Genomic DNA, 20849 nt, shown 5'->3' with positions numbered 1-20849 from the left:
GAAAGCTGTGACAGTTGAGTGCATGAAGTGTCCAACATTTCACACTGTTTTTTTCATTTATTCATTTAATGATTTGGTTATTAAAGTGCATCATCCATTTAAAGTGCACCATTTCTTTTTTAAACTTTCAGTGTGAACAAACTACCCATTCTACTATAAAATGGCTTAGAATAGTGCATAAGTATGTGAATTGGAATGCAAAAATATCTAATCTGACACTGAAATATTGCCATAGTATGTAAGCAACTACAGATCAAGAACAAAAACACAGTAAGCTCACCAAAGTGTTTTCAGGTTGTTTGGGTTTAATAAAACAGGCTAATCAGGAAACTAATTTGCCCAGGAAAAGATATAAACACTGAATAAAAACATTTAGTCAGCATTCAAACACATCTATCCAAGCTGCAGAACTGAAGCACGACACTTCATTCACAGTGAGATGAATACTCAGTCTCCGCCAGATCACCTGAGGAAAATATTGATACCAAGAAATTAGCTTAATGCCAACTGATACTTTTGAATCAGATAATAAAAACAATGAAAAATGGCACATAAAATCTTACTTGTTTGGTAGTAATCATACACTTTAATCACAGCTGGCTTGAGATTCTTCACTGGAAGAATCTGTTTTAATTGTAACTGGTGATTGACTGCAATATTTTTTGGAACCTGCAGGAGGATAAACAGTGAATAAAAAATGTAAATGAATTACTGTATCTTATCATATGAATGTTGCTGTTCTCCCACCTCTTTCAAATACACGATGACATGATCATCTTTAGAATCGACCCGTTCCACAAGTGATTCGCTTGAAGTGCTTTGAGGTTCAAGCTGTGGAAAAAGTGATTTTTTTAGAAATAAATGTATGATTTGTTACACGCCCAACAGGAGAGCTATTTTCTGTAAGCTATCATGCTGTTCATCAAGAAGTGAGCAGGACAATATCAGCCATAGCTGCACCATCTTACAGTAGATTCACAGCGACAGTACAGTAAATCTAACAATGAATCACTTCACATAGTCAAACGCACCATTGATGTATCAGCTGTGAATCCTGACAAGAGTTTAATATCCACAATGACCATGTTAGTTCTTGCCTGTGGACCATCATATCTGGAAAAAAAAAAAAATGAACCATCAGAGTTCATGGTGACTGAACTAAAGCAATAACCAAAATCATGTCTTTTAGCATAAAGTTATTGTTCTTACTTCACAGTGAAATTTAACAATAGGTACTGTCCAGAGGATTTCTTGCAATCTCCTTCAATCTTAGCTTCAATGATCAATGTTTTAGCTCCAGTAGGAGTGGGAATGTTGTAGAACTGAGCCATCTGAGAGATTCAACACAAACAAAAATAAATTAATAAACCGTTTCAAAGCAGAATAACCATAAAATGCCAAGAGAGAAAGTGAGTGTGAGTAAATGAAGCTGAACACTACAGACCTGCACAGACACACAGGTCGAGCCCTTCACTTCAATGCTGTATTTGGCTGGAACGTTCTGCAGCTGCTTCTCCTGGTACAGTAACTTGTTGTCCTGATTGACCTCAAAGTGGTGAGAGTCTCCTGCTGACTGTACAGTCACTGTGCTGGAGCCGTCAGAGCTGAACACTTTGGTGGCGTACAAAGATAGAGCCTGAAGAGCCACCACTGTGTCCTGGGAAATAATGAGTTCAGTAATGTCACTTTTACTCATTCACACCAGCACATTCAACAATACTGTGTTTTATTAGAGTAGTTTGAGTAACCTGTGTGGAGGAGAATCCTCCATAGGCATTCTGCTGCTTCACAAGCCAGCTGACAATCCTGTTAGCATAGCCCAGATCAGCTGTAGTGACTGAATCTGCAGTGAGAACAGCTAGCAGCACATATGAGCTGATCTCCACTGCCAGAGAATCAGAGTCATCAGCAGATGCAGACTGAGACCAGTGGAGAAGAGACCCTTAATGACAAAAGACACAAGAGTAACTCAATGAGCATGACAAAAAACAATAGTACTGTCATAAATGATGACAGAAAGTCATCAGAAACAAACCTCTTACCGTCTGAAATAGCAACATCCTCCAGTTTCTTGAAAAGCTGCTGTCGAGTGTCCGTGTCTCTAGCCAGACTGAAAGTGTAGGTGAGCAGAGCAGTGGTGTAAATGTTTTTGACATCCTCAATGACGGACCTCAAGCATGACAAAGCTTTACTGACGACAGGATCCTGTGACAAAAACAGAGAAACAGACGCTGTGAGTGTCATTTTTCTATGAGTTTATATTGTGTGTCCTGTAGATGAACTTACAGTGACTGGAGTTTCCAGTTCAAGCAATGATGCAGTAATGTAGGTAGTCATGGTCACATTATCATTCACTCCACCCTGGAATATATGAGAAACAGAAATAAAGACAAATATTCAATTTATTCTCAGACCTAGTGTCTACTGGTCACAGCAAACTTTAAGAAACAAGTGAAATACCTTCATTCTGTTGTTGAACAGTCTTCCCTGTTGGATAAAATAGCCATCTGAATCCCGTCTGTTTATCAACCATTCCTTTGCACTCTGAATAATTTGTGGATCAATAAATATGTATTTCTGTGCTCTGCCAAAAGACCTCAGGACAAAAGCAGTCAACCTGGTGGTGTGGTAATATACACAATGTCATTAGCTGTAGCCTGTAGCAGTACTTTAACTTTATATAATAAATATTTATTTTAAATATTTAAATACTAATGTTTTTATAGATACAGGATCTAATATTTTGTACAATTTGGTTATTTTTGTAAAGTAACATTTAATATTTTCTATGATAAAAGTTTTACCAAGTATTCTCTTCTCCATATCCAAATGTGCTGTATGCTCCACTGTTATGCCTGTAGTTCAGTTGTCTCTGGTATCCTGTTGAGTTTGACAATGATTAAGATGTTCATTTGAGTTGACCAAATGTGTCTGAATAACTACTAAACCATCTCAGTATTTAAAAAAAAAAAAAGATTTATGTCTTTCACCGCTCTTCAGGAAGCCGGTGGCTCTCTCTCGGATGGCTGAGGTGAGCTGCTCCGTGTTCTCCAGATACTGTAGAATGTAAATATTGGGAGAAAGAACAGCCATGTTTTGTTCTCCACAGCCGTATGGCATCCGTAATAATCCGTGAAGATTCCTTAGTGCCCGACCCAATATGTCTCCTATAAACCATACACAAGTTAAAATATATTTTATAATCCAATCCTAATTTCTGCTTGTATTTGTAAATGTTACCAATGACTGAAACAGTGGATCTGGCTGATCCCTCTATCACATCTTTAGGAAGAGTCAGATCCACTTCCCCTGAGAGACTGTCACCTATGAACCAGAGAGACAGAAACACACATCAGTGATCAGCTGAGTAACACTATGATGCTAAATATATTCTGTGGACAAACCATTTGGACACAGTAACCAGCTGTGAGTCTCTGTCTTTTCAGTTCCTTCAGCCTGCAGCATAAAACAATCACATCAACTCATCATACTGATATAAGCAGCATTAGGATCATGGATAAATGATGTCTGAAATCTGTTTGATGTGCGCTGACCTGTACAAGCAGACTTCGTGTGACCGTGTCAATGCGTCCTCTCTCTGGGACGCTCACAATCTCATTGTCACATACAGTCTGGGACGCCTCTGCCTCTGCACTGACTGTAATATTCAAGACTCCTACAACACAAGACATGTACGTGAAGATACAACAGACACAAACACCGAGAAACAATGATTCAGACTGGAAAACTCACCAAGAACAGAAGGAGTGAGGATCCATTTAAAGGTTCTTCTTCCATTAGCACATAGACAGGATGAATACTGATCATCAGAGGAGGCTTTGAGAGTGTAGTCTGAGGAAGGAGCTGGAGTCACTTTAACCTGTCAATCAACCTCACATGATTAGTGGAATATTTGATATGATTTGATAAAACTGAGTGTGAAATCTCACCATGATGCACTTGGACAGATAGTTGAAGACAGTGGCCTTCAGCTCAAAGATCTCCCCACGGATGATGGAGTAAGGCAGAGAGAGCTCCAGGAAGAAGGGCTGGAAAACTGTCAGCTGAGCAGGAGGAGCCAGACCCAGACCTTCAGAGGACAGACAGAAGGCCTCCGTCTCCCATGAGGTGATGGTGTCAGGAACCGTGACAGGAACCTGAACTGATCCAGAGTCCCTGTGGAGGAATTACAAAAATAGGTATATTTGATTCTGACTCGTACCCTTTTCCTGTAATAAATAACAATATTCAGCACACAGATAATAATAAAAAAATGAATTCAGAATCTGCAAAGCAAGGCATTTTCTGTCATGTGGGTGTGAGGGGAGATGATGTAGATAAGTAATAAGATTAGTGGGCCGTTATCGGCGTTAACGTGCTGCGTAAACGATAGACTCTATCGGGCGAAAAAAAAAAAATATCGCCGTTAATCTATTCTCAAAGTTGGGTTGGGAGCTGGGTCTATGCTAAGCAAGCTATGATGACTTTCACCTTGATATTTTAGCGCAGATGTATACCTAGCCGAACTGACCCTTCGCAAAGACCCGCCCCCCTTACTGTTGCTTTGTCCGACAAGCCCTGGCGCTGTCACGCCACACGCAGTGATAATGTATCAATGAGCAAAGAGGATACTGACAACACGTCGACAGACGGGTTACGTATGATATTAAACAAAGTCCCAGCTTTCAAACTGTGTAGTTTTTTAAGAAATTCAAACAATAAAAACCGTTGTGTTGCTCTTTAATGTGTCGTGACCATGGTCGTGACAGATTGCTGTAGCGCCTCAGCTCAAGCGGCTCGTGAACCGATCTTCTCTTCCTACTAGTTAATTTATAGCATCAAATAAACATGAATGAACATGTTGTTTCAAACGCGGAAAGATGTTAATATAGGCTACATAATTTTTCAAGTTTAACTCCACCGAGGTTAATCTTCTAATTCCTGACTGCTTTATCAGACAAATTGGCGGATTACTTTGTTGCGTCCCAAATGAAGCATTATACACTATGTACTTGTGAGGGTATGCACGTGACGTCACCGTCGACCGTTAGGACTGTGGTCATGCAAGCTGAGTGGCAAAAGACTGAGCAGCAGCATTGGTTTTCAGCGTGAATGTCGCAAAAAACACACAAAACACATTCAAAACGGGAAAGAGCTTTGTGGCTGACTGTACGAATAGATTTGACACAAACCCTGAGGTATACATTTAAAAACTAGAGAAAGCAACAGAAAAAGAAGCAAATGGATCACTGCAATTCACAGAAACAGCTGGACTCCAGCAGAGAATCATGGATTTGCAGTTATCATTTTGTTATATATTGTATTGTTATATATTATGTTGACGATTCATCAATTAAATATTTTCCATCTTATATTATGTTTTTAAATAAACAACACTGTCAAAAACTATACTATAAAACTATATGTTTTAGGGCTGGACAATATGACGATATAACATTGATATAAGTGATTAAGCAGATTAAACCTACCGATATTGTAGTTATATAAAATATTCACAGCCAGATTTACTTTATGTATTTCCCCGGCATCAAATCAGGCACATATAAATGTCAGGAAACACGACTCCTGGCTGCATGTCAATATCCATCGATTAGGTTTATTTGACAAGTTGTAAGAAACACTTTCGAGTCCAACCTTTAGGGTAATTCTTTAGTTTTACTCGCGTTTTCACCGTTTCTCCTATTAATCCAGTTACGCAGCTGGTTCTTTTGCCACCCAGTCCAGCTGGGAGCGCGTTTTCGGCGGGAAAGTGACGTCGATGCATACCCTCTATTGTATAAGGTTATTTTGTCATTTAATAACGAAGTTCGATCCTCCCTACCCCTCCACTACGTAATTAAAGCTGCGACAGTTGAGTGCACAAAGTGTCCAACATTCCACACTTCGTTTTTTCCATGAATTTAGTGCATAATCCGGGTATTTAAAGTGCACTTTTTCTTTTTGGAATTTTCACTGTGAACGCACTACTGCACTATTTATACTTAAAAACGTTATAGAATTGTTCATAAGTACACGAATTGGGACGCACCTTTAGTCATTATTTGGGTACCTCACATATTCTGAATGTCTTCGGCAGAATTCAAATGAGCCATTTTAATCTATATTAATCTAGTTTAATTCCAAGATTACAGTGAGATTAATCTAGATTAAAAAAATTAATCTATGCCCAGCACTAAATAAGATCAATATAATGTTAAATGTACTGATTACGCTTCACATACCCCACTTCAGCAAGTTCCCAGATCCACGTTTCTGGAAAGATGGTCCGAATTGTCTTTGCTGGAGAATCTCTGTCGGTGTTACCAAAACCACCCATTGGTGAAGCCATACCTACCAGTAAATTATCAGGATAATGATACATCACTGGAAAAAAAGTGATATTTTGTCATTTTTTAGTGATATGTATGTGAACAGCACATCAAAATAACCAATTCTATACACAGTCATAAGTGAACAACAAACAGTAGGCAGATCATCTTTTTAATACACATTATTTTATTTTGATATACAGATTTATTTTAGTGTTGTCAGAGTGTTCTAGTTTCAGTTTATTTAGTTATTATTTAGGGGCCAAGCACCAAAGTAGCTGTAGCCCCTACTGTATCTGTTTGTACTATTCTTCTTAATCTTTATTATTATTCCCCCCAGTGAAAGTCTATGGCAACCTTATGAACGGAATATTGGAAAATTATGAAAATTGGCACACTTAAAGGTGCTCTAAGTGATCCTGGGTGGAGTAACTTCCTGTTGATGTTCGAAGTGTTGTCAAACAAAACAGAGGCTAGCTAGACCCTCCCTCCTCCTCCTCCCCCTCCGTGCTTTCTGAAACAGTCATGAACGCGCATTTAAAATCATTCTTGTCGGTTATTGGCTGGAGCATGTTTATTATGATTCGTGGTCCAGGCTGCACCAGTTTGTTTTTATTGCTGTTTTCGGAGCTTGTGGTGACTACAGAGACCGTGTTTTTTTACAGTGTGTTCAGGGGACAGGCAGCTAGCGGATAGTGAGGAGATGTTTGCTGTATGTGACAAAATGTTCTAAAAATGCGTGACATCACTTAGAGCACCTTTAATGGCAATGAATGTTAATGAATAGTACTCTGACCAGCTTTGGAGTCTCTACCAACTCTATAGTGCCACCACCAGTTAAAATATTCACATTTGAATTTCATTCTTATGAAAATGGACAGAGCCACACAGAAATGACTGAACAGATTTTTTTTTTTTTTATCTTTGTTCAAAACCTACAGTGTTGTGAACTTAATGTCGACCTAAAATTGGTTCAGAGGCTGTATCGGCCAAACTTTGATCAATCAAAACGAAATTTGGTTTCATCAGAACCATGATCCGACGGTTCATGCTAAATTTGGGAACAGCACCACCTACAGGTCATGAGATATGAAAATGGCTTTTTTTTTTAAATCAGAAAATCATGATCTTGGTGTCTATGGATTCCTTGTTTCATGCAGACCCTGAGGAAACAGATCGGATAAAACATCTGTCAGTCATTTTGTCATAAATTGCAATATCTTTTAAACGATTTAACATATAATCACAAAATTAGGTAGGGATCATCAACAGCATGTCCTGAAGGTGCATCAGAAGTTTGAGCACAGCTCCACCTAGTGTTCCAGACATATAAGGATTTTTGCAAAAATGCTTATAACTTTTGAATACAGTCCAAATTTAGTTTTGTTTCATTCCCTGGCTTATGCTTGTTTGTCATTTTCCTTCAGTGTGCCTGTCCACCATATTGAAGTAAATATGCTATGCCTATGATTTTTGTCCAATTTTGTCCAAAATCTGATCAGATTATCTGCACAGAAATGACAGAACGGATATTTTATGTTTGTTGACTTATGCTAGTTAGCTTAGAATGCTTTTTTAGCTCATTCTCACACTGAAGGCTCTCCTCAACAGCCTGGAGAATGTGCGTCAACTGTGTGGCACAGTCCTTTCAGGTCGTGGGTTTGAATCCTGTGGGGCACATGCCCAAACTGCAAGAGGTACTGTGGCCAGAAGTGGTGCAAATTTGCATTATGTTCATTGTCATTTTCTGAGAATGATCTCATCTGAATTTTTTAAATATAACATGCACTGCATTTATATACAAAATCTTCATTTTGGGTTCATCCTCTCTTGAAGCACTGAACCCCAGCAGTAGGTGAAAACATAAGCAACAAGCATGTGATCTAAAGGTTGTGGGTTTAATTCCTGCCAGGTACAGCTTTATAAAAGTGTTTGTAATGTTGTTACTTTGATTTGTTTTGAGTTCATTCCCACCTTTTGATCTTATCTGTTTCTCATGCACGTTTTATTTCTGCTGTTTTTTCTTTTCTGGCTCTTCACTGCTGTCACTGCCCCTTCAGGGCTTGGCCTGGTATTGCTGCTTGCAGATGTTTTAGTTTTGTATTTTAGGGCTGCCAACGATTAATTTTATTTTACAAAAGTTATGTAGTTAATCCTTCTACAGCACTATAATTGTAAAATTGTACAAATTGTTTGATTACAAATTAAAAACAAATTGCAAAGTGATTTTTTTTTTTTTTTGGAAATCTATTTCATAACAAAAACTCATAGCTGTGATTGCAATAACAGTACATGTACACATACCATGGTATCGGTGATACATCAAGCCTCTGTATGACAGACACTCAGGGACTCGCACAACCAAATTTGTTGCCATCTTCAATCCTACTCTCTGTCAAATGGAAAAGATAAACCACAGTAAAAGTCATGAAAATTCAAATTATTTTTAATTGTCAGCATAATCAAGAGGATGTTTTTATGCATTTACTTACGCATGTGCAGTATATCTCTTACGAAAAAGATATATTTATTATAAATATATATGAATGATCAATATATTAAATGATTTAAAGGTATATTTGAAAATATACAGAATAATATACTGTGTTAATATATCACAATAATACATAAGGAAATGCCACTTTTCATATATTGAAAAATATGTGACAATATATTTACTAATATACCTGTTACAATAGGACCAGGCAGGAGACAGAAGATAGGAATAACAGGTTGTTTATTGAACACAAGCAGAGTATAACGATGCAGACAGGTGAGTAGCAGATGCCCTTTGGTGATGTACGAGTGATATGGAGAATGACACAGTCCTTTGTGTTTGCAGAGTGACAATGGAGAATGATACTTGCTGAATGGAGTAGATGACTTCAGACAACACTTCATGCCAGATAGGAATCGAGGAGAGGAGCTAGGAAACCCGGAGTACGGGTAAGTAGCAAGAGGAGTCCTTGAGGTAAGCATTCAGGTAAGTCTTTTGATGCAAACGAGACCGGACAATGTGACTGTGTGTGAGTGTGTCTTAAGTAGTACTGGTGATGAGTGTGCTGATGAGGTGCAGGTGGCGGTGATCAGAACTCAGGAGATGGTGTGCGCTGTGATTGGAGGGTGCTGGAACCTGGCGTGTCTGTGACAATACCATTATGTACGTACTTTTATATTCAGTAATACACTTCATAATATATAGATGTAATACGGCCCGGTCCTGAGGGCCGCGGACCCCGACGTCGTGGCGGTCTACCTCTTCCACGAGAATATCATTGCGAGGAACCCAGGACCGCTCCTCTGGGCCATAGCCTTCCCAGTCCATGAGATATTCCAGTTGTCCGCCATGACGTCGGGAGTCTAGAATCTCTCGCACCTCATACGCTGCTTCATCCTCCAGGATTAATGGAAGGGGGGGTTCAGCTTCGTCCACGCCAGGCGGGAAGAGGGACAGAAGGGTGGTGAGGCTTTAGAAGGGACACATGGAAAGTTGGGTGAATACAATACTCAGGTGGCAGCTGTAGGCAGTAGGTGACTGGGTTGACCTGCTCCGTGATGGTGAAGGGGCCAATGAATCTGGGACTCAGCTTCCGGCATGGTAGACGCATGTGGATGTCTCTGGTAGATAACCATACCTTTTGTCCAGGTTGGTAAGCAGGGGCTTCAGAACGTCGCAGATCCACTACCATCCTGCGTCTACGAAGGGCCCGTTGTAGCTGGTGATGTGCTGAGTCCCAGACCCTCTCGCTCTCTCTGAACCAGTAATCCACAGCAGGAACATCTGAGGGTTCCCCAGACCAGGGGAACAGTGGGGGTTGGTAGCCGAGTACGTACTCGGGCGTACTCGGCCCAACCCAGGAACTGGTTCCAAGAGTCCTGGTGGCCGTGGCAGAAGGTACGGAGGAAACGCCCAACTTCTTGGATCTTACGTTCCGTCTGCCCGTTCGTCTGTGGGTGGTATCCCGAAGAGAGGCTTACGGTCACACCTAGGAGGGAGAAGAAGGCTTTCCAGACTCTGGAGATGAACTGAGCACCTCTGTCGGATACGATGTCTTCAGGGATACCGAAGTATCTGAAGATGGCGTTAAACATGATCTCCGCTGTTTCCATGGCTGTTGGCAGACCTCATAGAGGGGTCCGCCGGGTTGAGCTTACGGGAGAAGGCGGCACATGGATGGAGACGGCTCGGGTTCCCCTGCTGCTGTGAAAGGACCGCTCCAACTCCGGTGGTCGAGACATCGACTTCCACGATGAAGGGCTTGTCGGGATCCGGGTGTACCAGGAGTGGAGCGGTCGTGAAGGCTTGCTTGAGTGTCTCGAAAGCTTCAGTGGCAGCTGGGGTCCAGGACAGAGACTTGGGCTTATGGCGGAGAAGACTGGTGAGTGGACTGGTTATGGAGCTGTAGTTGTGAATAAACCTTCGGTATAAATTGGAGAATCCGAGGAAACGTTGAAGTTCTTTGATCGTGGTGGGTGTTGGCCAGTTTCTGATGGCTTCCACCTTCCCCTCGTACATCCGGATGCCACTGTGATCGATGTTGTATCCAAGGAACTGCACTGAGGGCTGATGGAAGGTGCATTTCTCGGCTTTGAGATAGAGTTGGAAAGCCCTCAGGCGTTGCAGGACCTCCGCAACGTGGCGTTGGTGGTCGGCCATACTCCGGGAGTATATCAGGATATCGTCGATATAAACCAGCACAAACTTATGGAGGAACTCCCGGAGCACCTCGTGGATGAAGTCCTGGAATACGGAGGGGGCGTTGGCCAGGCCATACGGCATGACCAGGTACTCGTAGTGGCCAGTGGGCGTGACGAAAGCGGTCTTCCATTCGTCCCCCTCACGTATTCGGATCAGGTTGTAGGCGCTGCGGAGGTCTAACTTGGTGAACACAGTGGCTCCGTGGAGGTGTTCCAAGGCCGCAGGGACGAGAGGAAGGGGATAACGGAACTTGACAGTGATGGAGTTTAGAGCACGGTAATCAATGCAGGGCCGCAAGCCTCCGTCCTTTTTGGCCACGAAGAAAAAGCTGGAAGCAGCAGGGGAATTGGATGGTCGGATATATCCTTGAGCCAAAGCCTCCTCGATGTACTCCACCATGGCCTTCTCCTCCGGGATGGATAAGGGGTAAATTTTACCCCGTGGCACTGACTCACCCGGAAGCAGGTAGATGGCGCAGTCCCATGGCCGGTGTGGAGGCAGCTTGGAGGCTCTCTTGGGGCAGAATACGTCTCTGAAGGGGGCGTAACAGGTCGGAATGTCCACAGAATGCTTCTCGAGCGGGCTCTCGATGGATGTTGCACAGACTGGAAATGGATTGGAGCAAGGAGACTTGGGAACAGGCAGGTTGGAGAAACACTTGGAGAAGCAATGGTCGCCCCACTTCAGGACTTCCCCAGTGTTCCAAGAAAGGATGGGATTGTGAAGCTGCAACCACGGGCGCCCTAGAATCACGTCAGCGGTGGAACCCTCCAGAACCAGTAGTTGAATGAATTCTTGATGAAGAACGCCGACTTGAATGTGGATGGGTTTTCGTAATCCGGTTGACATGTCTTCAACTTACAGGTTTTCCAGTTATGGCTTGAATCTGGTAAGGTGTAATTTGGGTCTTGATGTTGAGTTGCTGACAGAGGGCGCCTGAGATTAAGTTTCCCGCTGACCCAGAATCGATGAGGGCACATACTGGAAGAGAAATATCAGCGGCAGTAAGTGTGATCGTCGTGGTGATTGGCTTTGAAGTCTGGAGAGTTGAAATAATGGCATTCGCCATAGGACGTGCAGGACGGGTAGGACATGAGGAGAGTACATGTCCAGGTAAACCGCAGTAGAGGCAGAGATTCTGGGTCAGCCTTCTCTGTCTTTCCTCAGAACTTAACCGAGATGATTCTATTTGCATGGGTTCAGGAACTGGTTCTGGAGTGCTGACGGATTCTGGGCGGCAGAGGATGGTGTTAGTGAGACTCTGACCCTGGTGCTCTTCGAGACACGACTGCATACGAGTGGCGACGCGTATAGACAGCTGGATGAAACATTCGAGCCCGATGGTATCCTTGTATGCAGCGAGATGCAACTGCACTTGAGGATCCAAACCTTGACGGTATGACCTCAACAGCGCTTGTTCATTCCATCCGCTCCGGGCAGCCAGGGTTCTGAATTGTAAAGCATATTCGTTAACAGACAACTTTCCTTGTTTTAATCTGTAAAGCTTCTCACCAATGGATGAATCCCAGGATGGTTTTCCAAACACTTCCCTGAAGTGTTCAACGAAGCCATCATATGTCTATGTTACTGGATGCTTCTGTGACCAGATAGAATCGGCCCAATGCAGCGCTTTGCCTGAAAGGTGAGAGATAAGGTACGCTACCTTGGAGTGTTCGGTGGGAAATAAGTGCGGTTGCATCTCCAGGATCAGAGACACTTGCAGAAGAAAGCCGTTGCAATCCTCCGCCGCACCAGCGTAGGGCGCCGGTTGGGCCATGGGACTGAAGTGCGCTACAGGAGAAGAAGAAGAAGTGGTGGTGGATGCGGAAGTGATGATGGGTGCTGGAGCTGGTGGTGGGTCTGGGACCGGTGGTTGTACCGCAAATATGCGGCGAAAAGCATCTACCAGCTCTTGTAAAGGATCGGGTTGACTCATGCTTGTATTCCGTTGTTATGGTCCGGTCTTCTGTTACAATAGGACCAGGCAGGAGACAGAAGATAGGAATAACAGGTTGTTTATTGAACACAAGCAGAGTATAACGATGCAGACAGGTGAGTAGCAGATGCCTTTTGGTGATGTACGAGTGATATGGAGAATGACACAGTCCTTTGTGTTTGCAGAGTGACAATGGAGAATGATACTTGCTGAATGGAGTAGATGACTTCAGACAACACTTCACGCCAGATAGGAAGCGAGGAGAGGAGCTAGGAAACCCGGAGTACAGGTAAGTAGCAAGAGGAGTCCTTGAGGTAAGCATTCAGGTAAGTCCTTTGATGCAAACGAGACCGGACAATGTGACTGTGTGTGAGTGTGTCTTAAGTAGTGCTGGTGATGAGTGTGCTGATGAGGTGCAGGTGGCGGTGATCAGAACTCAGGAGATGGTGTGCGCTGTGATTGGAGGGTGCTGGAACCTGGTGTGTCTGTGACAATACCATTATGTACGTACTTTTATATTCAGTAATACACTTCATAATATATAGATGTATACAGTTGCAAGAATAAGTGTGAACCACTTGCAGAATCTGTGAAAATGTGCAAAATTTTAACAAAATAAGGGAGATAATACAAAATGCATGTTATTTTTTATTTAATACTGTCCTGAGTAAGATATTTTACAGAAGATGTTTACATATAATCCACAAGACAAAAAAATAGCTGAATTTATTTAAAATAACCCCATTCATATGTGAACCATTGGTTCTTAATACTGTGTGTGGTTACCTGGATGATCGACGGCTGTTTTTTTGTTTTGTGATGGTTCTTCATGAGTCTCTTGTTTGTTCTGAACAGTTAAACATGTCCTGCAGATTCTTCAGTTTTCCAGCATTTTTTGCATATTTGAACCCTTTACAGCAGTGACTGAATGATTTTGAGATCCGTCTTTTCACACTGAGGACAACTGAGGGACTCAAACACAACTATTAAAAAAAGTTTCAAACATTCATTGATGCTCCAGAAAAAAACATGATGCATTAATAGATGGGGGGTGAAAACATTAGGAATTTGAAGATCAAGGTAAATTGTATTTAATTTGTCTTCTGGGAAACATGCAAGTATCTTCTATTGCTTCTGAAGGGCAGTACTAAATGAAAAAAATATATATATTCAAGCGAAATAAGAAAAATTTGGACCTCTTCATCCTGTTCAAAAGTTTTCACCCCTTGACTCTTAATGCATCGTGTTTTCTTCTGAAGCATCAGTGAATGTTTGAACCTTTTTTAATAGTTGTGTTTGAGTCCCTCAGTTGTCCTCAGTGTGAAAAGAAAACCATTCAGTCACTGTTGTAAATCTAATATCTAATATTCTAATATGCAAAAAATGCTGGAAAACTGAAGAATTTTTGAGACCTGGAGATTTTTTCTGAAGAACAGAACTGCTCAGAACAAACAAGAGACTCATCCATCAAACAACAAAAAAACATTCGTAGATCATCCAGGTAATGAAACACTGTATTAAGAATCAGTGGTTCACAAACTTTTGAATGGGGTCATTTTAATAAATTCAGTTTTTGTCTTATGGATAATATGTAAACATCTTTGTGTAAAATATCTTACTCAGGACAGTACTAAATTAAAAATAACAAGCATTTTGTACGATCTCTCTTATTTTGTTCAAATTTTTCAAATTTTCACAGATTCTGCAAAGGGTTCACACTTATTCCTGAGACTGTATGATCAGATATGATACTGTATGTGTAATATATTGCAGATATATTTACTCATGCAGCATAAACACACATATTTGGAGAAATATATAATTAATATATTTATTATACTTTATACTTATTTACATTATACTCATTTCACATTTTTTAAGCTAGTTAACAAAAGTACAGTATTTAACAAAGAGTAATTATATATATATATATATATATATATATATATATATATATATGTGTGTGTGTGTGTGTGTGTGTGTGTGTGTTCGGCCAATAAACACTAATAGATCTCCCCCATAATATTATTGAGCAAAACACTTGAAATAACACTTTAACGAGTTTGTTTGCCCATATAATCTTTAGGGTATTAGGTTAGCTAATTTGGCTTGCTGTCCACTGAGGAGGGGCTCTAAGAAGCATATTGGATTTGATTACATAGGGCAAGGTACCTGAGATGAAGGTGGAGTTTGGAGGTGGAGGGATGCTGGAACAGCTGAGACTGAAGAGAGGTAAGCAGCTGCTTATATACTCTGGCTGTTGATTGGAAGATTAGATGGGCTCGCTCCTCCCTAAATTACGTTTAGGAACTTCACTAATTTTAACATTTACTCTCCTTTAATAGTCAGAAGCAAAGCATGCTGGGAACTAGAAATCTGTTGTAACCACTGATTGTAACTCATTCCGTCATTGTGTGTATAAATGTGTGTACATACAATCAAATCTATATGGGAACATGGATGCGCAATATATGTACACAATAAAGGATTAAACTTTATGAATATTACATGTAATGCTCTTTTTTTGTCTTCATTTCTGTGTTTCATGTGTATCCATATATAGCCATAAATGGTCAATGCATATATTGCAGTATATTGATAAATATAAACACTAGTTTCCCCATATATGGAAATGCATTATGTAATGTATTATGCATTATATATTGCAGTATATTCACTAATATTTTTGTTCCGTAAGGGATACTCTGCCAGTCATTATCTACTGCACTGCCACATATATAATCCACCTGTTACCTTTAAGGATTCATAGGTGTTGTCTGTCGGCACAGCTCGACGGGGTCTCACATGCAGACACTCCAGATCATCTCCAACACTATAAGGATAATCTGACGCCGATTGCACTGGCAGCAGGTTGAAGATCTGTGACATGTTCACACACTATCAGTATGATTTCTAAATAATTCAAGTATTTTCAATAGCAATAATAACTAAAAATCTGTTATCACAAGATTCATTCCCACTATGAAGACACATTTAATACTAAATCTTAAAGCATCTAAACCTTGTCAGTATCAAGGCGTTCTCCTGACTTCAGGATCAGGACGCTCTGATCTACAGCACTGAGGCCGCACAGTGAACCAGGCTGAGCTGAGAGATGGAGAGTGTTTTTCTCACCAGGAACTGCTTTAGCAGGAGAAAACTGCAGAGACACCTGTGACATACAGTCAATAGGGTTTATTTTAGATTTGAGTCAGTAATACAGTTTAAAGAGGCTCATTTCTAAAACTACAATACATACCTTGTTTTTGAAACACTTTTCAATGTCGAAATTTTTGCTACTAGCAACAACATTTTCACTGGGCAGAACACAGTACACCAGAATCTGCACTACTGGAGCCAGATCTGCACTAATAGACAGTTTGAATGACATTGTGCCACTTGCTTCTCCATTAGAAGATTTCACTTCAACCTTCTCATATCCATGATGAACGATCACTCCTCTGGACAAGACCTGAAACAGACAGATGACACTCTGATAACAAATTGACTAGTGCTGCCAATGAACTCTGTTAAACAAAAACATGTCTGTAATAATGTACATACTGCACATGTTCTCACCATATAGACAATGTCCGTTTTGAAGTCTTCGATTGTCTCTCCGACAAAATAATACTTGATGGTGGCTGTAAACTCAGAGTCACACTTTAATGGTTGCTCAGTATTCTCTATAATCAGTTCACTTAGTGTTGGATTGTATGGAGTGGCAGGCTGGAGGAGCTCAACTGTTTTTTCATGCGCAGAGATGTAAGGCTTGTTGCGGCTATGACGGACCTCTGGATAGACACTTGCCTGGATAACAAAGAATAAAAAAAAAAAACTCATGCAATTGAACTCTTCAGGGAACACAAAAGTAAACTAAGTGAATACAAACTCTCTTACAATCAGAGTAATATCATTTTTAGGATGACTGGACGTATTAAAAGAGAAGCTGGCCAGTCCATCGCTGTCTGTAGTGAGATTTAGGAGCAGTTTTGGGGACCAAGTGTGACCCTCCATAAGATAAACCTCTTTGTTTTGAATCGGTGCGCCTTTGAAATTTGAGAGTTTGATCTGTTGAAAATATGATTTTAAAGGAATAAATTAAGAAATAATTCTGTACTTATCAATGGTGTTAAACAGAGACAAACTCATTTTAGACTCACTTTTCCTTCTATAACTGATCTGATCCATGTTCATATGTTTTGGGCAGGTCAGTAAATATGACTTTACCAATTTCATAAGTGAGAGATACAGATTCAGATTTGGTCATGGTGATCTCTGTAAATAGTAAAAACACCAAAATAAATATTTATTCAAATAAAAGTAAAACATAAAAAATTAGAAATTCAAGAAATGTATGTAACGTGGATCAGATCAAATCCAACAGCTCACCTGTTCCTTCTTCTGTAACCATTGCCTCAACATCAAGAGAATTCTGAAGACTGTCCTTTAGTGTGGCGTTCAGAAAGACTGATGCATTTAAGGTATGGACGGCACAGCCTGTCTTTTTTATCTAATTATAATGAATGAACACAAACATAGCATATTAACTAAAGAGTGGTTTAACTGGATAAATGGAGGAAAGATAATGTGCCATTACTTGTACTGTGTTTCAACTCACACACCTCAATGGTTTCCTCTAAACACATTGGATTGGTGTGACGTCTTTGATAGGACAAATTTTTACGACACACTTTCACCCATGATTTACCAGGTACAGGCTGTCCGTAAGTGTATCTGTGAAAAAGGTACAATCAAATGATCTACAGCCCAGGGTTCAATTCAGCAACTATATTAGGAAGAGGGTTACAGTAATTAACTGACCCCAGAGCTAAAAAAAAGAAAGGAGAAGAAGCAAAACAATTGAATCAAAGTAACTTAATGGTGCCAAGAATGAAAAAACACACTGCTCTCTTAATGCAGGAAATAAAATAAAGCACTCACTTTCCGCAAACCTCAATTATCAGTTCCTCTTCTTTAAAGCTGACTTTTTTGGGTCTTTTTACAGTAACTTCAAACTTAGGCAAAACTAGAAGGCAGAAATTAGAGTTATTAGTAGTTAAATAAGATATTAATATACAAAAATATAATTGAAATTCTTCCCATGCAACACTGCAATCGTTTGTTTTTATGACTTACCATATTTTTTCACCTCAAAATCATGTGAGATCATCCTGTCACTAATAAAAGCCTTCAGTTTGTACATGCCTTGACGGGCTTCTGGGTTTAATTCATAAGAACGCTGCAAAATCCATCTTGTTGAAGAAACATTTGTCCATTGACCAATCCGGTTACCTTGACTGTCCTGTTTAAAACCAAAGACACAGTTCAGATATTTAGTTCAGCTACACATAACCTGACCGTCAATGAAGAATTGTTTAATTAGCCTTATGAAAATACAATAATTGCAAACATAAAAGATTTTCTATAGTGTTAATAAGATTTAAAAGGTGTGTTTGTTGTGACTGTACAGAAGGTTTTGTGTTCTTACCTCAAGAATCACTGAACTATACTGTAAAAGAGCAAATAGTAATTAAAGATTAAAAGCCACGTTTATTTATTAAATGTCTATTTATCAATGCAAGAGAAAACAAACATCAGACCTGCTGATCAAGGGGTGCAAAGTTTGTATCCATGGTAACAACTCTGAAGTTCACTGTAAAATATAAATGTGTATTAAAAAAAAATAACACTTACAGTCAGTATTTCACTCCTGTAAATGAGCACACTGTGTGTGAACGTAACCATACCAGACAACTATTATCACATGTAATGATCTATAGCAGGAGTATCAAACTCCTGGAGGGGCCACAGAGTTTAGGGACCATTTACACAACACTTCTTTCAACAAGAAAAAAATTATTTTGGCTGTTCATTTACATGACAGTCATCCTTATCTGCTTTCCTTATCTTTTCTTCTGCTCACCTTTTCTGTTTACAAGTTTGTAATCCATTGAACTGTTTACTTCATACTCTTTTACAATCTGCTGGTTTGTGCAACATTTGTCATTTTTGACCTATGGTGCTACATCAGCTTACTGCATGATATTAACATGCTTTACTTAATGTATTTATGTTGTATCAGCTGTGATCAGGGTTTAGATGTCAGTGACACCAGCATTATTTACTGAAGTTTAACCTTTGAAACATTCACAGCTCACCTGTCTGTCCTGGAAGATAGATGGGTTTATCAGTCTGGATAAAGGTCAGAGGATGGTAAGGTTTGAACATGACTTTTCTCTCTTCAGTCATCTTGAAAGTCTCTCCCTGAAGTTCGACCTTCATTTTCTGCACTGATTCTGCTTCGACCAGAGGAGCCTGATGAGAAATAATATGTTTTCACAACCTGCCATCACAAACACTACATGCATTATGATGAAAATTTAATTATATGTTCATAATAATGTGCTAATGGCAGACCTTGAAGTTAAAGCAGCGATGAAACTCTTCCTCAGCTTTCTCCTGCAGCAGTAAAGTGCTCTGGTCACCATGAACCAGATGAATGTTCATGACAAGGCTTTCATTGGGATTGAGAAGACTTGCACAGAGTTTGGCCTCAGAGCCCGACTCAATCACTGCAGGAAACGTCACCATGAAAGATCTGTCCGGAGACAATGATCATACAATATTGTTTGAGATAGATAGGTTAGATACACTTAAAAAATTAAGTGGGGGTGAAAATCAATACAGTTCATTTGCTATTGATCAACTGAGAAGTGTGAATACAAGAGCAAACTGTGTAATGAAGTCTGGTGACTTTATTACTTTTCATTTTTATTCAGAACAATATTGCCCTTAAAAATACACTGTCATTAATTATGAATGATCTTATATCTTAAGTTGTCTTTCAAACAGCAAACCTCTACTGTGCAAAACAGATCAGTTAAATAAATACAGGAGAAATAATCAAGACTTATTTTACACAATGACTAATGGTATACTAATAATTGATCACACTTAGATTCATTGTTAGTAATTTATTTTGGTACCAGAAGGTTAAATGAAATTTACTGGAATAATTTTACTATTCAAACAAACACAATAGTGAATAACGGCCTTCCTCAGTAGAAATTAAAAAATAAATTAAAAAAAAAAAAAACTTACGGCCTTGATGTTTGTCCATTAACACAGATCAGGAGGAAAGAGAGCAGAAGGAGATCTTTCCAACAGCAGCTGAAATTCAGAGCCATGATGAGGAGCGATCATCCAGGTCATGAGATGAACTGGACCGTCAATTTTAAAGGGACTCTCATGCTAAAGGAGGTCCTTCAAACATTATGTATTGATCATCTGATTAATGATTCAACCGTGTGGGCAATACAGTTCAAAAACTTGTGCTAATACGAAGTTTGTTGTTTTGTCCAAAAATTTATTTGTGGTGAGTTTAAGTGGGTTCAGTTCAAGTAAAGACATACAAAAGCTTTACTCTGCACACATTAGAATAAACATCCAGTTCATTATGAATGTTCCTGACCAAATAATTCAGAGTTGAACTTAAAGGTTGCATCTTGAAATATTCAAGCATTTAAAAAGTCACCTAAAATCTGTTGTGTAAAATTAAATATGCTGCTACCTGAGATTATATGCTATAATTACTTCATGTCCTAAACAGATGTACAGTGGCATAGGTTTCATATGTATTTATATTTCAAGACAGAATATTAAATATTTCTCAAGTAAATGTTAATTATTATAGCATGGTTTGTTATGTCATTATCTTTAATTTCCTGAATATTATCTTTATCTCTGGAGAGAAAAAAAATAGTCTGGCCTCCATACTCATTGCACTCATCTTTCTGAGCAATCATTCCTGTATTGGTTTAGTGATTATTTTGAACCTTGTTCTGTTTATCTCCACTGCAAATTTTATAGTATTTTGGATCTC

At 39.8% G+C, this 20849-nt stretch overlaps 1 pseudogene; it reads right to left on the bottom strand.

The window, feature by feature from the left end:
• Nucleotides 1-279: 279 nt before the first annotated feature.
• LOC137005131 (alpha-2-macroglobulin-like) lies at nt 280-20161 on the bottom strand (annotated as a pseudogene).
• Between the last annotated feature and the right edge of the window lie 688 nt (nt 20162-20849).

This window comes from Chanodichthys erythropterus, chromosome 17 (genome assembly GCF_024489055.1).
Source record: "Chanodichthys erythropterus isolate Z2021 chromosome 17, ASM2448905v1, whole genome shotgun sequence".
Taxonomy (NCBI): Eukaryota; Metazoa; Chordata; class Actinopteri; order Cypriniformes; family Xenocyprididae; genus Chanodichthys; species Chanodichthys erythropterus.
Note: the sequence above shows the minus strand (reverse complement) of the source record. Positions and strands in the feature narration are given on the sequence as shown.